This window comes from Rhinoraja longicauda, chromosome 23 (assembly GCF_053455715.1).
Source record: "Rhinoraja longicauda isolate Sanriku21f chromosome 23, sRhiLon1.1, whole genome shotgun sequence".
Classification (NCBI taxonomy): domain Eukaryota; kingdom Metazoa; phylum Chordata; class Chondrichthyes; order Rajiformes; family Arhynchobatidae; genus Rhinoraja; species Rhinoraja longicauda.
The window spans coordinates 17240743-17261574 of record NC_135975.1 but is presented as its reverse complement, the minus strand read 5'-3'; positions in this window follow the sequence as shown (position 1 = coordinate 17261574).

The window sequence follows — 20832 nt, the reverse complement described above, 5'->3', positions numbered from 1 at the left end:
CAATAGACAATAGACAATAGGTGCAGGAGGAGGCCATTCGGCCCTTCGAGCCAGCACCGCCATTCAATGTGATCATGGCTGATCATTCTCAATCAGTACCCCGTTCCTGCCTTCTCCCCATACCCCCTGACTCCACTATCCGTAAGAGCTCTATCTAGCTCTCTCTTGAATGCATTCAGAGAATTGGCCTCCACTGCCTTCGGAGGCAGAGAATTCCACAGATTCACAACTCTCTGACTGAAAAAGTTTTCCTCATCTCAGTTCTAAATGGCCTACACCTTATTCTTAAACGGTGGCCCCTTGTTCTGGACTCCCCCAACATTGGGAACATGTTTCCTGCCTCTAACGTGTCCAACCCCTTAATAATCTTATCCTTCTAAATTCCAGTGTATACAAGCCTAGTCGCTCCAGTCTTTCAACATATGATAGTCCCTCCATTCCGGGAATTAACCTAGTAAACCTACGCTGCACGCCCTCAATAGCAAGAATAGTACGATACTCAAAAAGCCATGCAGACGTTTATTCCTCACCCCCTCGCCCTGCAGACACTTCACGAGTCTTTATGGGGGAAAAAAATACTATTCACCGGATGTGATTGTCTATAGCCTGTTTGGACAGCACATAAGTAGGTCACTCGGCCCCTCATTCATGCCCTACATTCATTGTGATCATGACTGATCTGCCCCCAGGGCCCCCCCCCCCCCCCCCTTGGTGGGGGTTTCACACAGCACTAAGTTCCCTGATCTTTAAAAATAACATGTATATTTCTTCGACTAACATCCTATAGTGAGTGACCCAGTCTCTCTAACCCTGCAGGACTGGGAATTCCAGAGATTCGCCAACCTCTGTGAGAAGAGGTTCCTATGCATCTCAGTCTCAAACTACTGTCAAAATAATCGTCTGACTACATCCCCTCATTTGAGATTCTCTCACCAGTGGAAACAGCATGACATCTACCCTGGAGAAAAGGAATAGGTGATGTTTCGGGCCGAGACCATCATAATGTCTGATAAAGGGTCTCGACCCGAAATGTCACCTATTCCTTTTCTTCAGAGATGTTGCCTGACCCGCTGAGTTACTCCAGCATTTAGTGTCTATCCAGAGTGTAAACTAACATCAGCAGTTCCTTCTTACACATGAGATCTACCCTGTTATGCCCTCTGAATCATCTCTGCTTCAATAAGACCACTCATTCTTCTAAATTCCAAAGAACATAGATCATAGAACATAGGTCTAATTTCATTAGCCACTCATTGTAGGAATTAGCTGAGAGAACCTCCTTTGGACAATTTCCAATGCCATTATATTCTTTCTTAAATAAGCAGATCACAGCTGTGCAAAAGATTCCAGGTGTGGCCTTACCAGTAACCCTGTTCAATTGTGACAATATTTCCCCATTTCTAAACTTCAGCCCATTTACAGTAAAGGTCAATGTGATGTTCACCTCCCTAACACTTGCTGCACCTGCCTGCAAAGGGGTAGGACACGTTAGAGGCAGGAAACATGTTCCCAATGTTGGGGGAATCCAGAACCTGGGGCCACATTTTAAGAGTAAGGGGTAGGCCATTTAGAACGGAGATGAGGAAAAACTCTTTCAGTCAGAGAGTTGTAACTCTGTGGAATTCTCTGCCTCAGAAGGCAGTGGAGGCAAATTCTCTGAATGCATTCAAGAGAGAACTTGATATGGCTCTTAAGGATAGAAGAGTCAGTGGGGTATGGGGAGAAGGCAGGAACGGGGTACTGATTGAGAATGATCAGCCATGATCACATTGAATGGTGGTGCTGGCTCAAAGGGCCGAATGGCCTACTCCTGCACCTATTATCTATTGTCTATTGTCTATTGTCTAACACCTGGATTTCTCTGTACTTTGCTCACCTGTATTCTTTCCCCTTTTAGATAATAGTCTAACTATAGATTCCTCTTACTGAAATTCATGTCCTCACGCATTCCCTCATGAAACTCCATTTGTGGAAGTTTTGATGTGTACGCAACCTGTCTGTTTCCTGTCTCAGCGCCCAAATATCCTCATTGCAAAATGCTCTCCCATTTTTGTGTCATCGGCATACTTGGATATCTTACACTCTGTGCCTTCCTCCAGGGCATTGTAGAAAGCATAAATAATTGAGAGCCACAACAGATGATTGGGGCGCTCCCCTAGTCACATCCTTCCAGCCTGATTAAGACCAATCTCACTGTCTTCTATGCAATAACTATTCTCAACTCCATGCTAACACATTTCCTCAGTACCCTCTCATGTTATGCACCATCTTGCATGTGGTACCTTGTTAAAAGCCTTCAGAAAATTCAAATGTGTTAGCACATTCTTGAAGAATGCAGGCAGGTGGGACTAGTGTAGATGGGGCATCTTAGTCAGCGTGGACAAGTTAAGGCTGAAGGGCCTGTGTTTACGCTGAATGACTCTATGACTCTTACCAGCAGATTTGTCAAACATGATTTATCTTTCATAAAACCACGTTGTTTTGGTTCAATTGCATTGTTTCTCTAAAATTAAGTTATTTCTTTCTTGATTATAGACTCCAGTCTCTTGTCAACAAGGAATTCTCCCAACAGAGGGCAGTGGAGGCCAAATCACTGGATGAATTTAAGAGAGAGTTAGATAGAGCTCCGAGGGCTTGTGGAATCAAGGGATATGGGGAGAAGGCAGGCACAGGTTACTGATTGTGGATGATCAGCCATGATCACAATGAATGGCGGTGCTGGCTTGAAGGGCCGAATGGCCTCTTCCTGCACCTATGTTTCTAAATGTTGAGCTAACAAGCCTACAGTTACCCAGTCACCTTGTGTCTTCTTTTCTTGAACATCCAGTCCACTGCAGATATGATATTCCCCCAAATCTATTGGATAGAGATTTTCCGATTTAGTCGCTGACAATGGTGATACAATTCTACATCAGAATAGAATGTATCTTGTTGGCCAATGTGTAGGATAGATATTTCCTTTGGGGTGTTGGCCTTCTTTGAGTTGTGGTAGTAATCATTGTAGTTTTGGAAGTGCTGCCTCAGCCTCAGTAAGTAAGTAAGCCTTTCTTAGGTGATGCATGCTGTAGCCAGAGTGCACTAGTGGCAGTGGAAATGAATGTAAGGTGGAAGGGGTGATGATAACCAAGTGGGAGTTGTTCTGGTTTGTGTTGAATGAGTTAAGCATCGTGAAAGGCACACTTATCCAAGCAGGTGGAGAATTTGCATTGTAGATGGTGAAATAGAGTGTTGAAGAACAAAGAGACCTTGTGGTACAAGTCCAAAGATCCCTGAAAGTGACAGCACAAGTAGGTAAGTAGGTGAAAACAGCATATGAGATGCTTACCTCCTCTGGCACTGGCATGGTATATAAGAGCTTGGACATCATATCACAGCTTTGTAAAACATTGTGTGGAGTATTATGTGCAGTTCTGTTCGGCAAACTACAGCAAGGATGTAAACTGTGCTGGAGAGGGTTCAGGGAAGAAGTGGTCTGTCATGACTCAGTAACTGTCAATGAAATCTTCCAACTCTTTGCTGACAATTGAGAATAAACTAATTGGCTGAGATTGAATTGACCAAGACATACTGGGTAATTTTCCACCAAGTTAGACGGATCCCGATATTGTAACTGCATGGGAATAGCTTCATGGTGATATGGCCACTTCTGGTGTATGTCTTTAATAAAATAATGAGGATGTTTTCTGGTTGTAAAGCCTTTGCTGTATCCAGTTCTTTCAGCCATTTCTTGATATTGTCTGGAGTGAATGGAAATGATTGAAGACTGACTTCTGTGATAGTAAGATCTCAGGATGAAGTCCAAATGGATAACCCATTTGGCAATGGACCACATACACCACTGATTATCTACCATTACACCCATATTTTGAGCTGCGCATGGGCATTAATTAAAGGAAACTAATGTGCAATTAATAAATACCCACTGTTCAGCATTCCACGTGAAGGTTTGTTTAAGGCCTGTCACCACCTATGGCTGAGTTGGTGTTGGCTACACACACCATGTGTCCAAAATCAATCCAAAGATGCTCAATATCCTCTCTATCTCTCTTAAACAGAGAGTAAGTAACAATTCCAATGATATTTTCCTTTGCCTGGGTCCAGAGTGCATGATTTGCAATTGTTAATGAATTACATTATGGTTCAAGCTCAACAAGGAATGATCCATAATTAATACAAGTTCCAACTGTATTATAATATGCTTTGTCCATGTATGATTGAATACAAAAGTTCACCAGCTCTGCCAGTTTTTGCTGTTTATTGCTTTGATAATTATGTTGGGTCACCTTTAATGTTTTGTTTGGCTGACTGCTAGTGGCTGTTAAATATTTATATACATAACCTTTATTTTAGGCCTTGGGTGAATGTGAAACATAGATTCTGGGATCATTAACATTCTGACCATACACTGAATTATATAAATCATGAAATCCTCTTTGTTAGCACAAACCATGCTTACTTAATGTTTGCAATTGAAAATGATTGCCATTTATATTTTCATCCTGCATGGTTAATTAGGCTATAATTTGACAAATGCTCTTCGATCTAAAATATTCACTCGGTTGTCCTTTCCTTCATTATTTCCAGCATAGCCCGATTTTATTTCAGATTTCTCGCACCTGCAGTTATTTTGCTTTTTATAGGATGCAATCCTTTTGGTATTTTTGCTGAATCAATTCACATCATGTTGGATGTACATGGAGAAAATTTACAGTGACTAGACTACAAACATTACTCTATTTGATGAGAACTGAACTAGACTTTAAAATGTTACCACCAGGTGGTTTGATGCCAAATCATAAATGCTATGAGGAAATGACAACAGGGAAAGCTCCAAATTATATAGAAAAGGCATGGTGCCAAACAATACATCACCATTATGTTTTACAGCCGTCAATGAGTTCTGCCTTCAGGTTTACTGAGGAACAAGACCTTTACTTATGGAGCCGACAAGCAATAGAAGTGGGAAATTAAACAGTGATCTCCTTAAAAAAAAGATTTAAAAGAGATATGTAAGGAGAGTGTATACAGTTAATGTTACAACTCTTAAGAGGGCCCCATAGCAGAAGCGTTCACATCGCGGGGCTGGAAACTGGAAGAGTCCTTTGCTAATTCTGCTACCACCATCATCTATTGTACAAGTGATGGCTCCCACTGATTGTCGCCAGAAGCATTGTGTCGGCACGGACTCAGTGGGCTGGCGCGGCGGTTGGCGCGGACTCAGTGGGCTGGCGCGGCGGTCGGCGCAGACTCAGTGGGCTGGCGCGGCGGTTGGCGCGGACTCAGTGGGCTGGCGCGGCGGTCGGCGCGGACTCAGTGGGCTGGCGCGGCGGTTGGCGCGGACTCAGTGGGCTGGCGCGGCGGTCGGCGCGGACTCAGTGGGCTGCAGGGCCCAGTTTCCACTCTGTACCTCCGAAACTAAAAACTACACTGAACATATGCATCTACAAACCAAACCACACGTGTACTTCGGTACACGTGACAATAAACTGCCACAGAAGGCTGTGGAGGCCAAGTTGGAGGTGGCACGGTGGCGCAGCGATAGAGTTGCTGCCTTACAACGCCAGAGACCCGGGTTCAATCCCGACTACGGGTGCTGTCTGTACATAGTTTGTACATTCCGCCTGTGACCAAGTGGGTTTTCTCCGAGAACTTCGGTTTCCTCCCACACTCCAAGGTCGTGGAGGTGTGTAGGCTAATTGGCTTGGTATAGGCGTAAATTGTCTCTTGTGTGTTATAGGATGGTGTTGTTGTGCGGGAATCACTGGTCGGTGTGGACTCGGTGGGCTGAAGGGCTTGATTCCGCGCAGTATCTCTAAACTAAACTAAACTAAACTAAACTAAAAGTCAATGGATATTTTTATGGCAGAGATAGATAGATTCTTGATTAGTACGGGTGTCAGGGGTTATGGGGAGAAGGCAGGAGATGGGGTTTGGGAGGGAGAGATAGATCAGCCATGATTGAATGGCGGGGAAAGTTTCGTTAATTAGACAGTGGAGGGAGCTTGGAATGTACTGTCAGGGCTGGTGGTGGAGGCAGATACGATAGCAGCATTCAAGAGGCTATCAAAGAGCGCATGGACATGAGGGATATGGGTAACATGCAGGCAGAAGAAATTAGTTTAACTTGGCATTATGTTTGGCATGGATAATGTGGTGCAAAGAGCCTATTGCTGTTCTGTTCTATGTTTTATGAATTAAAAATATGATTGAGAACTGCACTGTTTATTGCGATATCACGTCTTTTTATGCTGTGATATTGGCAAGTGATATTGCCTAATGAATAGTGGAGACTGGAGGCAGGCAGATTAGTCCAGTTTTACTTGATTTATGTCATAAGGTCATAAGTGATGGGAGCAGAATTAGGCCATTCGGCCCACCAAGTCTACTCTGCCATTAAATCATGGCTCTCACTCCTAACCCCATTTTCCTGCCTTCTCCCTATAACCCCTGACATCTGTACTAATCAATAATCTATCTATCTCTGCCTTAAAAATATCCATTGACTGCCTCCACAGCGTTCTGTGACAATAAATCCCAATGATTCACCACCCTCTGACTAAAGAAATTCTTCCTCATCTTCTTCCTAAAAGAACGTCCTTTAATTCTGAAGCTATGACCTCTAGTCCTGGACTCTCCCGCTCTCTCCAGAACCAATGAAGCAGAACCAGGATGCAAGAAATTAATGGAACCAATGTTTGTGGAAGACTAGGTACAGCCATCTCCTGTGCATGCCCCAGGTTGTCAATAGACAATAGACAATAGGTGCAGGAGGAGGCCATTCGGCCCTTCGAGCCAGCACCACCATTCAATGTGATCATGGCTGATCATTCTCAATCAGTACCCCGTTCCTGCCTTCTCCCCATACCCCCTGACTCCGCTATCCTTAAGAGCTCTATCTAGCTCCCTCTTGAATGCATTCAGAGACTTGGCTTCCACTGCCTTCTGAGGCAGAGAATTCCACAGATTTACAACTCTCTGACTGAAAATGTTTTTCCTCATCTCCATTCTAAATGGCCTACTCCTTATTCTTAAACTGTGGCCCCTGGTTCTGGACTCCTCCAACATTGGGAACATGTTTCCTGCCTCTAACGTGTTCAACCCCTTAATAATCTTATATGTTTCAATAAGATCCCCTCTCATCCTTCTAAATTCCAGTGTATACAAGCCTAGCCGCTCCAGTCTTTCAACATACGACAGTCCTGCCATTCCGGGAATTAACCTAGTAAACCTACGCTGCACGCCCTCAATAGCAAGAATATCCTTCCTCAAGGAGTCCAAAACTGCACACAGTACTCCAGGTGCGGTCTCACTAGGGCCCTATACAACTGCAGAAGGACCTCTTTGCTCCTGTACTCAACTCCTCTTGTTATGACATTCCATTGGCTTTCTTCACTGCCTGCTGTACCTGCATGCTTCCTTTCAGTGACTGATGCACTAGGACACCAAGATCTCGTTGTACGTCCCCTTTTCCTAACTTGACACTATTCAGATAATAATCTGTCTTCTTATTCTTGCCACCAAAGTGGATAACCTCACACTTATCCACATTAAACTGTATCTGCCATGCATCCGCCCACTCACACAACCTGTCCAAGTCACCCTGGAACCTCATAGCATCTTCCTCACAGTTCACACTACAGTTCACACTACCACCCAGCTTTGTCCAACATGAAGAAAGTTCCCAATCAAAGTTTCCAGGATGCATCCGCAATAAAAATCAATACTTTAAAAATAGACTGCTGCTGCAATGTTACAGAATTTACTCCTGACTTTGTTTGATTCTCTCACTGTTTATATCTCTGGAAAAAATCGTGCAAAAGTTATAAATGAATCGACCAGTAAAAGCAAGTTTCTGGTTTACAAATACTTTAGGAGGCGAGGGAGTAGGGTGTAGGATCCTGGGCGAGGATCCGTTTGGGCCACAGTGATCGTCAAGCCACAAGCGGAGGAGCGCAGTGCCCACCCATCCCCAGGTCAATCTCTCTGCTCCTCTCACCAACTCACCTCAAGCTGCCTGACAACTTAGTCCCAGCTCCTCTGAAATTCTTTAGTCAGAGGGTAGTTAATCTGTGGAACTCATTGCCACAGAGGGCTGTGGAGGCTAAGTCAGTGGATATTTTTAAGGCAGAGATAGATTCTTGATTAGAACGATTGTCAAGGGTCATCCAAAACACACTAGCTCAGGGATTAGTTTTAGTTTTTAGTTTTAATTTTAGAAAAACAGTGCGGAAACAAGCCCTTCGGACCACCGAGACCAGCGAACCCCGCACACTAACACTACGGACAATTTACAATTATACCAAGCCAATTAACCTACAAATCTGTACGTTTTTGGAGTGTGGGAGGAAACCGAAGATTTCGGAGAAAACCCACATGGTCACAGGAAGAACATACAAACTCCGCAAAAACAGCATCCGTGGTCGGGATAGAACCCGGGTTTCCGGCGCTGTGAGGCAGCATCTCTTCTGCTGTGCCACCGTGCCACCCAGGTCATGCCAGATCCTATGGCTAACAATGTCTGTTGAAACTAAAGTTTACTGAGGAAAAAAATGAAAGGGAAAAAATTGATAATATTCCCCATGAGACACCTTGAATTTATATTTCAATATTAAAAGTGCTACATAAATCTGTAACTCATTGCCTGTGTGGCTGGTCAAGTCAAAGATTTCAAAAAACAATTGGATTGTCAATCGAGGGAAAATAACTTGCAGGAATATGGGGAAAGACCAGGGAATGGGCTCAACACATTGTTTGGCCAGGAACTGGCATGAATACAATGGGCTGAACGGCCTCTTGCATCCCAATATAAGTTGATGTTGATTTTGAAGTGGCTGCTTCTTTCTAACTGTTGACTTTGATATTTACCTCTGAACCAAAATTGTATAAACTTATTGAAGGAGGAGGCCTTTCAGGCTGCTGTGACTGCGCTCACTCTATGAATGTTTAAATATGTTACTCCACCACTCTGGTTTTGTCATTGACACAAGTACGCTACGTATTGAAGTACCTATCCAACCCCTAGGTAAAACTAGACAGGTACCCCAGGATAGGTTTTTCACCAGAACATCCCATCAATTCCCCGAGTGAAAGGGTTTATCTCATCTTGCTTGTAAGCGTTTGCCAACAACTTTACAATCCTTTTTTGACTGGCTGGCCTGAGGGCATGGCCCTGCTCCATCAAAATCTCCCATCATAGAACCTAGATTAAATCATCGCTTAACCTTTTCCTTCCTAACCCGCCCTCATATTTCAGCCCCAGTCCCCACCTAAGCCAGCTATGAATTTGCACCAGGAAGCTTCCTTCGAGCCGAAGCATTTATTTTCCATTTACATTGTTCACCACTATTAACAACATTTTTCCAGCCGAGGCCCGACTAGTTGTGTTTTAAATTCCTAGCATGTTCTCTTTGTTTTTATATTCCAGTCCTCTGTTTATAAACCAAACTAATTCAACAATGCTCTTCAATCCACCTCATCAGGGGGTATGGGGAGAAGGCAGGAACGGGGTACTGATTGAGAATGAGCAGCCATGATCACATTGAATGGCGGTGCTAGCTCGAAGGGCCGAATGGCCTCCTCCTGCACCTATTGTCTATTGTCTATCACGATGCGGGCGGCATTGTGGTGCAGCTGGTAGTGCTGCTGCCTCACTGTGCCGGAGACCCAATTTCCATCCTAACCTCGAGTGTTGTCCATGCGGAGTTTTCACGTTCTCCCTGTGACCGCATGGGTGTCCTTCAGGTGCCCCGGTTTCCTCACACATCCCAAAACGTGTGGGCTAGTAGGTTAATTTGCCTCTGTAAATTCCCCCCAGTATGTAGAGAGTGATGCAAAAGTGGGATAACATAGAACTAGTGTGAATGGGTGTTGGATGGTCAGCCTGGACAGTGGGCTGAAGGGCCTGATTCCGTGTTGTATCTTTAAACTAAACTAAACTGAACTAAACTAAACATGCTGGTAAATGGACATCCTCATTTATGTTCATCTATGCCTTTCAGTATCTCTTTTGGAATAGTGCTTCAAACTAGTAATCGTACATCACCTCAGCATCTTATCTGTGTCATCTCACCTCCAGAACATAAGAAATAGCAGCAGGCGTCGAGTGTATGGCAAATCAATATGTTTTGCCGTTCAATTAAATCCCTGAAGTCAATACCATTTCTTCTCCCAATCCTCATAGTCAAAAATGTATCCTTCCCTCCCACAATTGCACGTCTGGGAAAGAGAATTCCAAAGACTCACAACTGTTTGCAAGAAGTGGAATAGGGAGAGGTTGGGCAGTCTAGGGCAGACTTCTTTGGAGTATTGAAGATCAAGCAGTGATCTTATAGAGCAGGGGTGGCCAAACCGTGGTTCGCGAGCTACATGCGGCTCTTTGACCTTTAATATGCGGCTCGTGGAAATATGTTGGCTGAGCTCCTTTTTTCATCACAGTTAATATAAAAGGTAAATAAGAAAAAATGTCAAGCTTTATAATTATTTACTGGGTATGAATTGAGACCCCATTGGAATAAAACGTAAGTTTAATGTTCATGGTTAGTAAAAATATTTAAGTTCATGTCTTGCGGCTCTTTTGTTCATGTCTTGCGGCTCTCAAATATCTGAACTTTATCGTATGTGGCTCTTACATTAAGCAAGTTTGGCCACCCCTGTTATAGAGGTATATAAAATCATGAGGGGTATCATATCATATCATATCATATACATACAGCCGGAAACAGGCCTTTTCGGCCCACCAAGTCCGTGCCGCCCAGTGATCCCCGTACATTAACACTATCCTACACCCACTAGGGACAATTTTTACATTTACCCAGCCAAATAACCTACATACCTGTACATCTTTGGAGTGTGGGAGGAAACCGAAGATCTCGGAGTAAACCCACGCAGGTCACGGGGAGAACGTACAAAATCCTTACAGTACAGCACCCGTAGTCAGGACCGAACCTGAGTCTCCGGCGCTGCATTCGCTGTAAAGCAGCAACTCTACCGCTGCGCTACCGAAAGGATGAATGCACAGAGTCCTTTTCCCATGATAGTGGAATCAAGAACAAGGCACCATAGTTTTAAGGTGAGCAGGGGAAGGTTTAATATTAATCTGAACAGCAATTTGTTTGATTATCACATATAGGTTGGTGATTATATAGAATTTTTCCTGCATCTAGCTTGTCCAATCCATTTATAATCCCACATGTTTCTACAAGATCTCCTCTCATCCTTCCAAACTCCAGTGAATACAAGCCCAGTCTTTTCAATCTTTCCTCATATGACAGTCCCTCCATCCCAGGGATCAATCTCGTGAACCTTTGGAAAGGTCGGGGTTAATTTTATCTCTAAATAAAGGTTTCCAAAAAATCACCTACCATCAATGATAGCCTGAGTGGTCTACAGTTACCAAGTTTAGCCTTCTCCCCTTTCTTGAATAGTCATACAACATTGGCCACTCTCCAGTCCTCCAGCATTACTCAGATGTCTTGTGAGATTAAAAGGTCAGTGATCAATATATTTGGTATTTCCATCTTTGATTATTTTAGCAATCCAGGATACATTCCATCCTAAATGGATGACTTAACAAATGCCTATAATGCTAACTGTTTTAGTGAATTAACTATCAGTGCTCTCTCCATAACTTCCCTCTCCTCTTTTGGTGGAGCTTTCTGCTCCTTTCATATGATTTATCTTTAGTTCCTTAAAAGGTCCAACCTTTTCTCCAGTTAACTGAGTATACATGTGTTTATAAAGTGTTTTAATTGATCTTTTGTTATAGATTCTGTTTGTCTCTTTTCCAAACAACTATTCTCCAAAGATAGACACAAAAAAAGCTGGAATAACTCACACCTGCATCCACAGTCTTGACATTCATAATTAGCTTTCTTTTTTTAAACATTTTAACCAGGCATTTTACATGTTCTTTCAAATATATCCTGTTTGTACCAGAACCTTCACTTTAGATTTCAGAACATCTGCAAGAAAGCTTTTTATTTTCCATCAGAATTAAACCCACATGAATAACAATGTGAGATGTTCCATTGAAGAATACTCCCTTGAACTAGAATTTAATTCTATTTCAGTCTTTCACCTTGTAATGAAAAAGCATGCCAACATCGAATATGTGCAGAACAGGTTTTGCAGAATCTAAAGAATACCTTTCATTGATGTGAAGATTCTATTGTCAGGTTGCAGTTTATTCACAACATGTCACGGTCAGGTTGCAGTTTATTTACATGTCACACTTCAACTGGTCACCTCAAATGTGAAGGTGCCGCCAACTGCCCACAGCAAGTACTACAGGGGAGAATTTAATAGGAACCTAAGGGGCAACCTTTTCACACGTTGGGTGGTGGGTATAAGGAATGAGCTGCCAGCTGGGAAACCGAAGCAGGTACTATAACAACATTTAAAAGACATTTGGACAGGTACATGGATAGGAAAGGTTTAGAGCAGGGGTGCTCTCAAACTACCGGCCCGCGGGCCGCATCCGGCATGCAGAGGGGGCAGGATAATTTGGGGAAAACAAGTATATTCGCAATCATTTAATATTCGCAATCATTTATTATTTATTCTCTCTCTCTCTCTCTCTCTCTCTCTCTCTCTCTCTCTCTCTCTCTCTCTCTCTCTCTCTCTCTCTCTCTCTCTCTCTCTCTCTCTCTCCTCTCTCTCTCTCTCCTCTCTCTCTCTCTCTCTCTCTCTCTCTCTCTCTCCCTCTCCCTCTCTCTCTCTCTCTCTCTCTCTCTCTCTCTCTCTCTCTCTCTCTCTCCTCTCCCCTCTCTCTCTCCCCGCTCTCTCTCCCCGCTCTCTCTCTCTCTCAATCCCCCCCTCTCTCTCTCTCTCTCTCTCTCTCTCTCTCTCTCTCTCTCTCTCTCCCCGCTCTCTCTCCCCGCTCTCTCTCTCTCTCTCTCTCGCCGCTCTCTCTCTCTCTCTTGCCGCTCTCTCTATCCCCGCTCCCTCTCTCGCCGCTCTCTCTCCCCACTGCTCTCTCTCGCCGCTCTCTCTCTCTCTTGCCGCTCTCTCTCTCTCTCGCCGCTCTCTCTCTCTCGCCGCTCTCTCTCTCTCTCGCCGCTCTCTCTCTCTCGCCGCTCTCTCTCTATCCCCGCTCTCTCTCTCTCTCGCCACTCTCTCCCTCGTCGCTCTCTCTCTCTCTCTCTCTCTCTCCCCGCTCTCTCTCTCTCTCCCCGCTCCCTCTCTATCCCCGCTCTCTCTCTCTCTTGCCGCTCTCTCTCTCTCTCGCCGCTCTCTCTCTCTCTCCCCGCTCTCTCTCTCTCCCCGCTCTCTCTCTCTCTCTCTCACCTCTCTCTCTATCCCCACTCTCTCTCGCCGCTCTCTCTCTCGCCGCTCTCTCTCTATCCCCGCTCTCTCTCTCTCTCTCGCCGCTCTCTCTATCCCCCCGCTCTCTCTTGCCGCTCTCTCTATCCCAACTCTCTCTCCCCGCTCTCTCTCTCTCTCGCCGCTCTCTCTCTACCCCCGCTCTCTCTCTCTCTCGCCGCTCTCTCTCACCGCTCTCTCTCTCTCGCCGCTCTCTCTCACCGCTCTCTCTCTCTCGCCGCTCTCTCTCTCACCGCTCTCTCTCACCGCTCTCTCTCTCTCTCGCCGCTCTCTCTCTCTCTCTCTCTCTCTCTCTCTCTCTCTCTCTCTCGCCACTCTCTCCCTCACCGCTCTCTCTCTCTCGTAGCAATGAATTCCACAGATTCACCACCCATTCCTCCTCAACTCCATTTTGAATGTATGACCTCTTATTCCCTTGCTGTGACCTCTGGTCCTAGACTCTCCTATTACTGGAAACATTATTTCCACATCCACTCTATCTGGGGCCTAGATACCAATCATAAAGGTAACGCTTGCTCGGCAATCTTCTTCATAAGAAACAAAATTCGTAAAGTGAACCGCTTTGTAGTTACAGCAGAGACTGAGACACACGAGAGCAGGTTGAAAAAACGAAGGCAACGAAAGCTGTGGGAGCACACTTTCGCACATGTGTTCGCGTGTGCACAACTGATCCATCCCGCATGAAGTCACATTGTGCCCATTCCAGCCCATGACCTAAAATGAGTTTGACACCCCTGGTTTAGAGGGATATGGGCCAAACGCAGGCAGGTGTGACTAGTGGAGACGGGGCACCTTGGTCGGCTTGGGCAAGGTGGGTTGAAGGGCCTGTTTCCATGCCGTATGACTCTGTTAATTTTTTTTAAATGTCATTCTCCCCAAGAATGTGTCTTTGCTAGTCCTAGCTACAAGAAATGTGAGTGATATTGTGAATGACTATGTGGTTAGGTCTCTTTGGACATCAGCTCCATGTAGAAACAGAAGAGTGACAATAGAATCAACAATGTGAAGCAGGGTAATGTTAGATTAGTGGACTGGATTCCCCATGCCCAGAACAAACACAAGTCTGAATCCGTCAGGACAGGTTTAAAATTTAATTGAGGAACAAAATAAATCAGGAATAAAAAACGCTGGTACCAGCTAAGAGTTCACGATACCTCTGACCTGACATAAAAAAAAGCATTTGGTCCTCTAATGCCCTTCGCGGAAAGAAATCAGTCATCCTCCCTCAAAGCAAATGCAATTCCAAATCCACAATAATATGGTGGACTCTTAACTGCCCACCAAAATTGCTTAGTCAGAGATCTCTTTTCACAGATAAGTAGGAATGGGCAGTAAATGATGTCATGCTGCACACCCTGTGATGAATAGAAACAACAAAAGTAACAACTCAATGGACAATGTAGTAAGATGTAGCAATGTAGCAAGCTCAGGGAAGGTAACATAAGGAAATTGTTTGGGCATGTTTACAGAGATATGGCTGTGGGTGAATAACATCCTCTTCATCAGGTGTCTTATTTCAGTGGTCTGATTGTTTTGGGAGTCGCTTCACTGCAGTTATTTAGGGTTTCAGGTTGCATCAGGGAAACTGTTTCTTACCAACCATGAAAAACATTTAGTGAAATGCCACCGACATTCATGCAAGAGCACTCTACATCAATTTAGTTGTTTAGAGATGTGGCATGGAAACAGGCCCTTTGGCCCAATGACTCCATGCCAATAAATCAATCACCCATTCACACTACTACGTTATTCCATTTTCTCACCCACACCCTGCTTATCAGGGTTAATTTGTTTTTACAGAGCCAAAAAAACTTCCACATCTGTATGTCTTCGGAATATAGGAGGAGCAACCAGAGCAATCCCACGCAGTCACCGGGAGAATGTGCAAACTCCACACAGACAGCACCTGAGGGCAGGATCAAACCTGGATCTCTGGCACTGTGAGGCAGCATTTCTACCAGTTGCACCAGTTTGCAAGATGAGTTTGCACACTCAAGCCCACTTTGCCAATTTCGAATTGAACTTAAAATTTGGAAAATTAACCCCTGTGTATCATTTGAATTTCCATTGCTCTATATGTCATTCCTAAAGTGGAAAATCAAGAGAAAGTGTGCATTATGGACATTAGCAACCATTAATAAAAATATATTCTTAACAGTGAAATTATTTTGCATGGCTGATCAGAATCTAGTTGATCAGAATAATGCTGTGCAGAAATTGGCTGTCATGTTTCCTTGTATTATAACGGCTACTAAATTTCCCAAATTACTTCATTGGCCCTGTGATGCTTGGGAAAGTCCTGATTATGGAAAGTTTATAATTTCATTCATTCATTCTTTATTAAATACAATAAATACTATTTTTCTAATTCAGTCATTTTTTCAGTCAAAAGTTTTCTAACACTTTTTAATAAACAGTTTTCTTTTAAAAAGCATGCTCCGAATCTGTTTTTACTTAATCAAACTAAAGTTTGAAAAGGGTCTTGACCCGAAACGTCACCCATTGCTTCTCTACAAAGATGCTGCCTGCCCCGCTGTTACTCCAGCATTTTGTGTCTATCTTTGGTTTAAACCAGCATCTGCAGTTCCTTTCCACACAAACTAAAGCCACTTTCTGCTCACTTTGGTTAACTGCAGTCCAACAAGTAAATCTGCTTGAAATAGAGAGAGATTTTTCACTCTCCTGGTGTGTCATTTTAATATGCTGTAGACATAAACACTCCCCCTCTATAATTCAATCACCTGACCTCCACTGCCTCAATCAATGTATTACCCCTTGCAATATCTAGCCAAGCAACCTACACAATCATGAATTAGCTTTCTGCTCTGTAATGATACAAATTAGGCAAAGATGAATCAGGCAGCATCAGTGAAGGCAATGGGATAATGATCCTGATGGAGGGTCTTATTGCAGGGTCTCGAGCTGAAATGCTGACTCTGCCTCCAAGGATGCTGCTTGACCTGCTGAGTTCCTCCAGCGACTTGTCTCTTGTGCCTCCAGGAAAAATGTTTACTTGGTCTAAGAACCCTAAGGATAGGTATGCAAAATCCAGATTTGGCCAATTCTTCGTCACTTTCAAATGACCCCTACGCAAGCTCCTAAGCCCACAAGCTACTTGAAGTCCGTTCATGGCATTTGTTCTACTATTAAGTCATTTCTCAGGATCTAGGTGTACTGGCAAGGCCAGTATTTATTGTCCATTCCTAATTGCCCCCGATCTGACTGGCTTGTTAGAATGTTTAACAAGAGTCAAGAGTTAATCGCACGAGACAACATCATCTACATGTGAACCATACCAAGTGAAGATGCCATGCCTACACTGAAGGGCAACATGCAGCCAATATGTATTTATGATGCTGGTAGTTTTGTGGTTATTCTTATCAATGATTAGGGTTAATTCTTAGATGCCAAGTTTGTTAATTGAATTTAATTTTCACATCTACTATGACAGGGTGTGAACTCACGTCTCTGGAACGTTGATCCTAATCTTTAACATTCTACTCCAATGACTTAACCCCTGCCTCACCACCAATCCCCTGCAATAATTGAAGTCCGCATGATTCAGTCAGAAAAAAAGGATAATATACGAGCTCCTCGCTCTGTGCGAGCATGAGGTACGTGATTTGCATGACTGCCTAACTTCCTATTCCTTTGTTGCACAATGTTACCTTCCTCCTTTTGCTAATTATTCATTCTTTTCATATATTTGATGTGAGTCATGCTGGTGCACAATTTGTTTTGCACAAAATGCAGTCTGTGGATTATCTAAAAAACAATGAACATTTGATATAATGAAATGATTAAAAAACAGACATTTGATATAATGAAATCGTAGCAATTTAGAATAAGCTGGAAGAAATGGTAAAGCATAGTTTCATAGAGAGATACAGTATGGAAATGGGTCCTTTGGCCCACCATCCATGTTTATCATCAAACACCCATTTTTACCCTAATCCTACCCCAACCAATTTCATTGTTGCCACACTCCTTCCATTGTTGGTTCCTTTGAGCCTTCTGCTGTGTTTCTCTCAACTCATACCTGTTTACAAGCATCCAAACAAAGTGAATTTAGAAAAAGAACTCCAATATACCCAAACATGAATAGAACGAAACATTCATGTGTACCACCAGATTGTGAATTCACTTGAAATGATCGCACAATCACATGTTATTGCTGTATCACAGCTCTGAAAGGCAAATCCAGCTATCGCAACAACTTGTTTCCATGCTGTATCTGTGTCACTGCGTGTACGTACGCCAGTTGTGGCTGGTGCAGACCGAGTGGGACTGGATGCAGTGTACATCTGACCCCCCCCCCCCCCCCCCCCCCACCCCTCAGCTCAGTATGATCCGGACCCCCCAATTAGACACATGGGTGAGCCCTGAGACAAAGAAAGTAGTCAGATACACCGGATTCTCCTTCCCATGCATTTCCAATTTTGCAGACAAGGAAGTTGAAGTCAGGTGATTCCCTGCCAGTCACTCGAGAGTTCAAGGTGCCCTAACATTTTTGTGCCAAGGTAACACAAAACCACAGTCCTGAATTCAAGCCATCAAGCTTGCAGGAAATTGCAGGAAATATGCAGGACGTACAAGCAAGAACTAATTTCACACTTAAAATAAATTAGCAAACTGGATTAATTATAATAATAATAATAATAATAATAATAATGCATTACATTTATATAGCGCTTTTCAAACACTCAAAGACGCTTTACAGGGATTTCTAGAACATAGAGAAGTGAATAAATAGATAAATAAGTAAACGAACAGAGAAAGGAGACAGAAGGTGAGGTGACCTTCAGTGGTTGAAGGCAGTGCTGAAGAGGTGAGACTTCAGTGATGTTTTGAATGTGGTGAGTGAGGAGGAGTCTCTGACGGTTTGGGGTAGTGAGTTCCATAGGGTGGGAGCAGCGATGGAGAAAACCCTGTCCCCCCAGGATCTGAGTTTGGTTTGGATGGGGGGGGACAGGAGATTGGCAGCAGCAGAGCGGAGGGTGCAGGTGGGAGTGTGCCTGTGGAGGAGGTCAGTCAGGTAGGATGGGGCCAGGTTATGGAGGGCTTTGTAGGTCATGAGGAGGATTTTGTACTGGATTCTCTGGGGGATGGGGAGCCAGTGGAATTTGTAAAGGACGGGGGTGATATGGTCACGGATCGGGGAGTGGGTGAGTAGACGGGCAGCGGAGTTTTGAATGTATTGAAGTTCACTGATGATTTTTGAGGGTGAGCCGTAGAGGAGGCTGTTGCAGTAGTCCAGACGGGAGGTGATGAAGGCGTGGATGAGGGTTTCTGCAGCTGTGAAGGAGAGGGATGGACGGAGACGGGCAATGTTTTTGAGGTGGAAGAAGGCTGTCTTTGTGATGTGTTTGATGTGTTTGTCGAAGGAGAGGGTTTGATCAAAGATGATTCCAAGATTCCGGATGTGAGGGGAGGTGGATACTGGGAGACCATCAATATTCAGGATGAAGTTTTGGGTGGATTTGGTGAGCGTTTTTGGACCAATGATGATGATTTCAGATTTGTTGCAGTTGAGTTTGAGGAAATTTGATTGAAGCCAAGATTTTATTTCAGTGATGCAGTTTGTCAGTGTAGAGTGTGTGGTGGTGGAGATTGACTTGGAGGAGATGAGGAGCTGGATATCATCGGCGAAGCAGTGGAAGTTGAGACCATGACGGCGGATTAATTGACCAAGGGGGAACAGGTAGAGGATGAAGAGGAGGGGGCCAAGGACTGAGCCTTGGGGGACACCTTGGGGGAGGGGAGCGGTGGGGGATTTACAGTTGTTAATGGAGATGAACTGGTGCCTGTCAGAGAGGTAAGATTTGAACCAGGATAGGGCTGTGCCGGTGATGTTAAAGGAGGTTTCAAGTCGGGTGAGGAGAATGGAGTGATTTATGGTGTCAAAGGCGGCGCTGAGGTCAAGTAGGATGAGGATGTTGAGGTTGCCAGCGTTGGAGGAGAGGAAAAGGTCATTTGTGATTTTGAGGAGCGCAGTTTCAGTACAGTGGTTGGAGGGGAATCCGGATTGGAAAGTTTCATACAGGTTATTGGTAGAGAGGTGGTATTTGAGTTGGGAAGCTACAGCACGTTCCAAAACTTTGGACAGAAAGGGTAGGTTGGAGATTGGTCTGAAGTTGTTTGGGGTGTCAGGGTTTAGACCAGGTTTTTTCAGAATGGGGTGACAGCAGCGATTTTGAGGGATGGCGGGACGATGCCAGTGGACAGGGAGGAGTTTATTGTTGCAGTGATAAGTGGAGAGAGAGTCCCTCTTAAACAATACTTGTTACCAGTTTCAATACTATCACACTCATTAGATCATAAAATAGTTCAATAATAATCTATATAATAAAACTCTCGTTTGTTTGTTTGTTTGTTCCTGAACTACAGCCAAAATGGTACATGATGGCGCGACAATTTTAGGCCCACCTTGCTCACCGTCATCCCTTTGGTAGAAGTTTAATTGAAATCGGTGTTATATTTTTTAAGTTATTCACATTTTAAAGTTTAAAGGGAGGGAGGGGGATGGAGGGAGGGGGGAGGATAAGGGGGGTTGAGGGGGATGGAGTGGGGGGGGAAGGGGAAGGGGGGAGGGGAAGGGGAGGGGATGGGGAGGGGAAACGGGGAAGGGAAGGGGGAGGGGGAGGGGGGGTGGCAAGGGGAGGGGGAGGTGGGGTGGAGGGGTGGAGGGTAGGAGGGGGGGGAGGGTGTAGGGAGGAGGAAGGGGAGGGGGAGGGGAGGGGCAGGGGAGAGGAAGGGGAAGAGAGAGGGGGAGGGAAGGGAGGGGAGGGAGGGAGGAGGGGCGAGGGGGAGAGGAGGGGGAGGGGAGGAGGGAGGAAGGGGGAGGGGGAGGGGGAGAGGGGGGACGAGGGGGGGCCCAACGTGTCCACTTGGTCTAGTAAGTTATAGAATCAGTTTTCAGAATCGTATTGTTTGCAGAATAACATGACCTATTTAATTTTCTGACCTAGTTTTGTTATTTGTTTGTGATGCTCAGGAAGATGGTTTGTTCGTGGCAGATCATTGTCTTACTAACTGGACTGAGTTTTTTGAGGAGGTGACAAAGCTGATTGAAGAGCATAGAGCATTGGATGGTAGGCTGATCAAGAAAATTAAGATGCAGACGATCCATAGCAACTTTGTAGTTTGAATTCAGATCTAACGGAGTCATAGAAGACTGAGGGTCGTGGCAGAAGGGTATTATTCTGTCTGGAGGTCTGTGATCATTCATGTTTGGCAGGGACCTCTGTTGATGGTGATATATATAAATGAGCTAGATGTAAATGCAGATGAGTTGGTTAGTAAGTTTGCAGATGACATCAAAATTGGTGGTATTATGGACGGTGAGAAAGTTCTTTCTAAGGAGACAGTGGGATTTAGATCAGTAACAAATATGGTTGAGTAATGGCAGATGGAGTTTAACCTGAGCATCTGTGAGGTGTTGCACATTGGAAGGGAAAGTATACAGTTAACAAGATCTTTAACAGCATTGATGTTCAGAGGGACCATGTGATC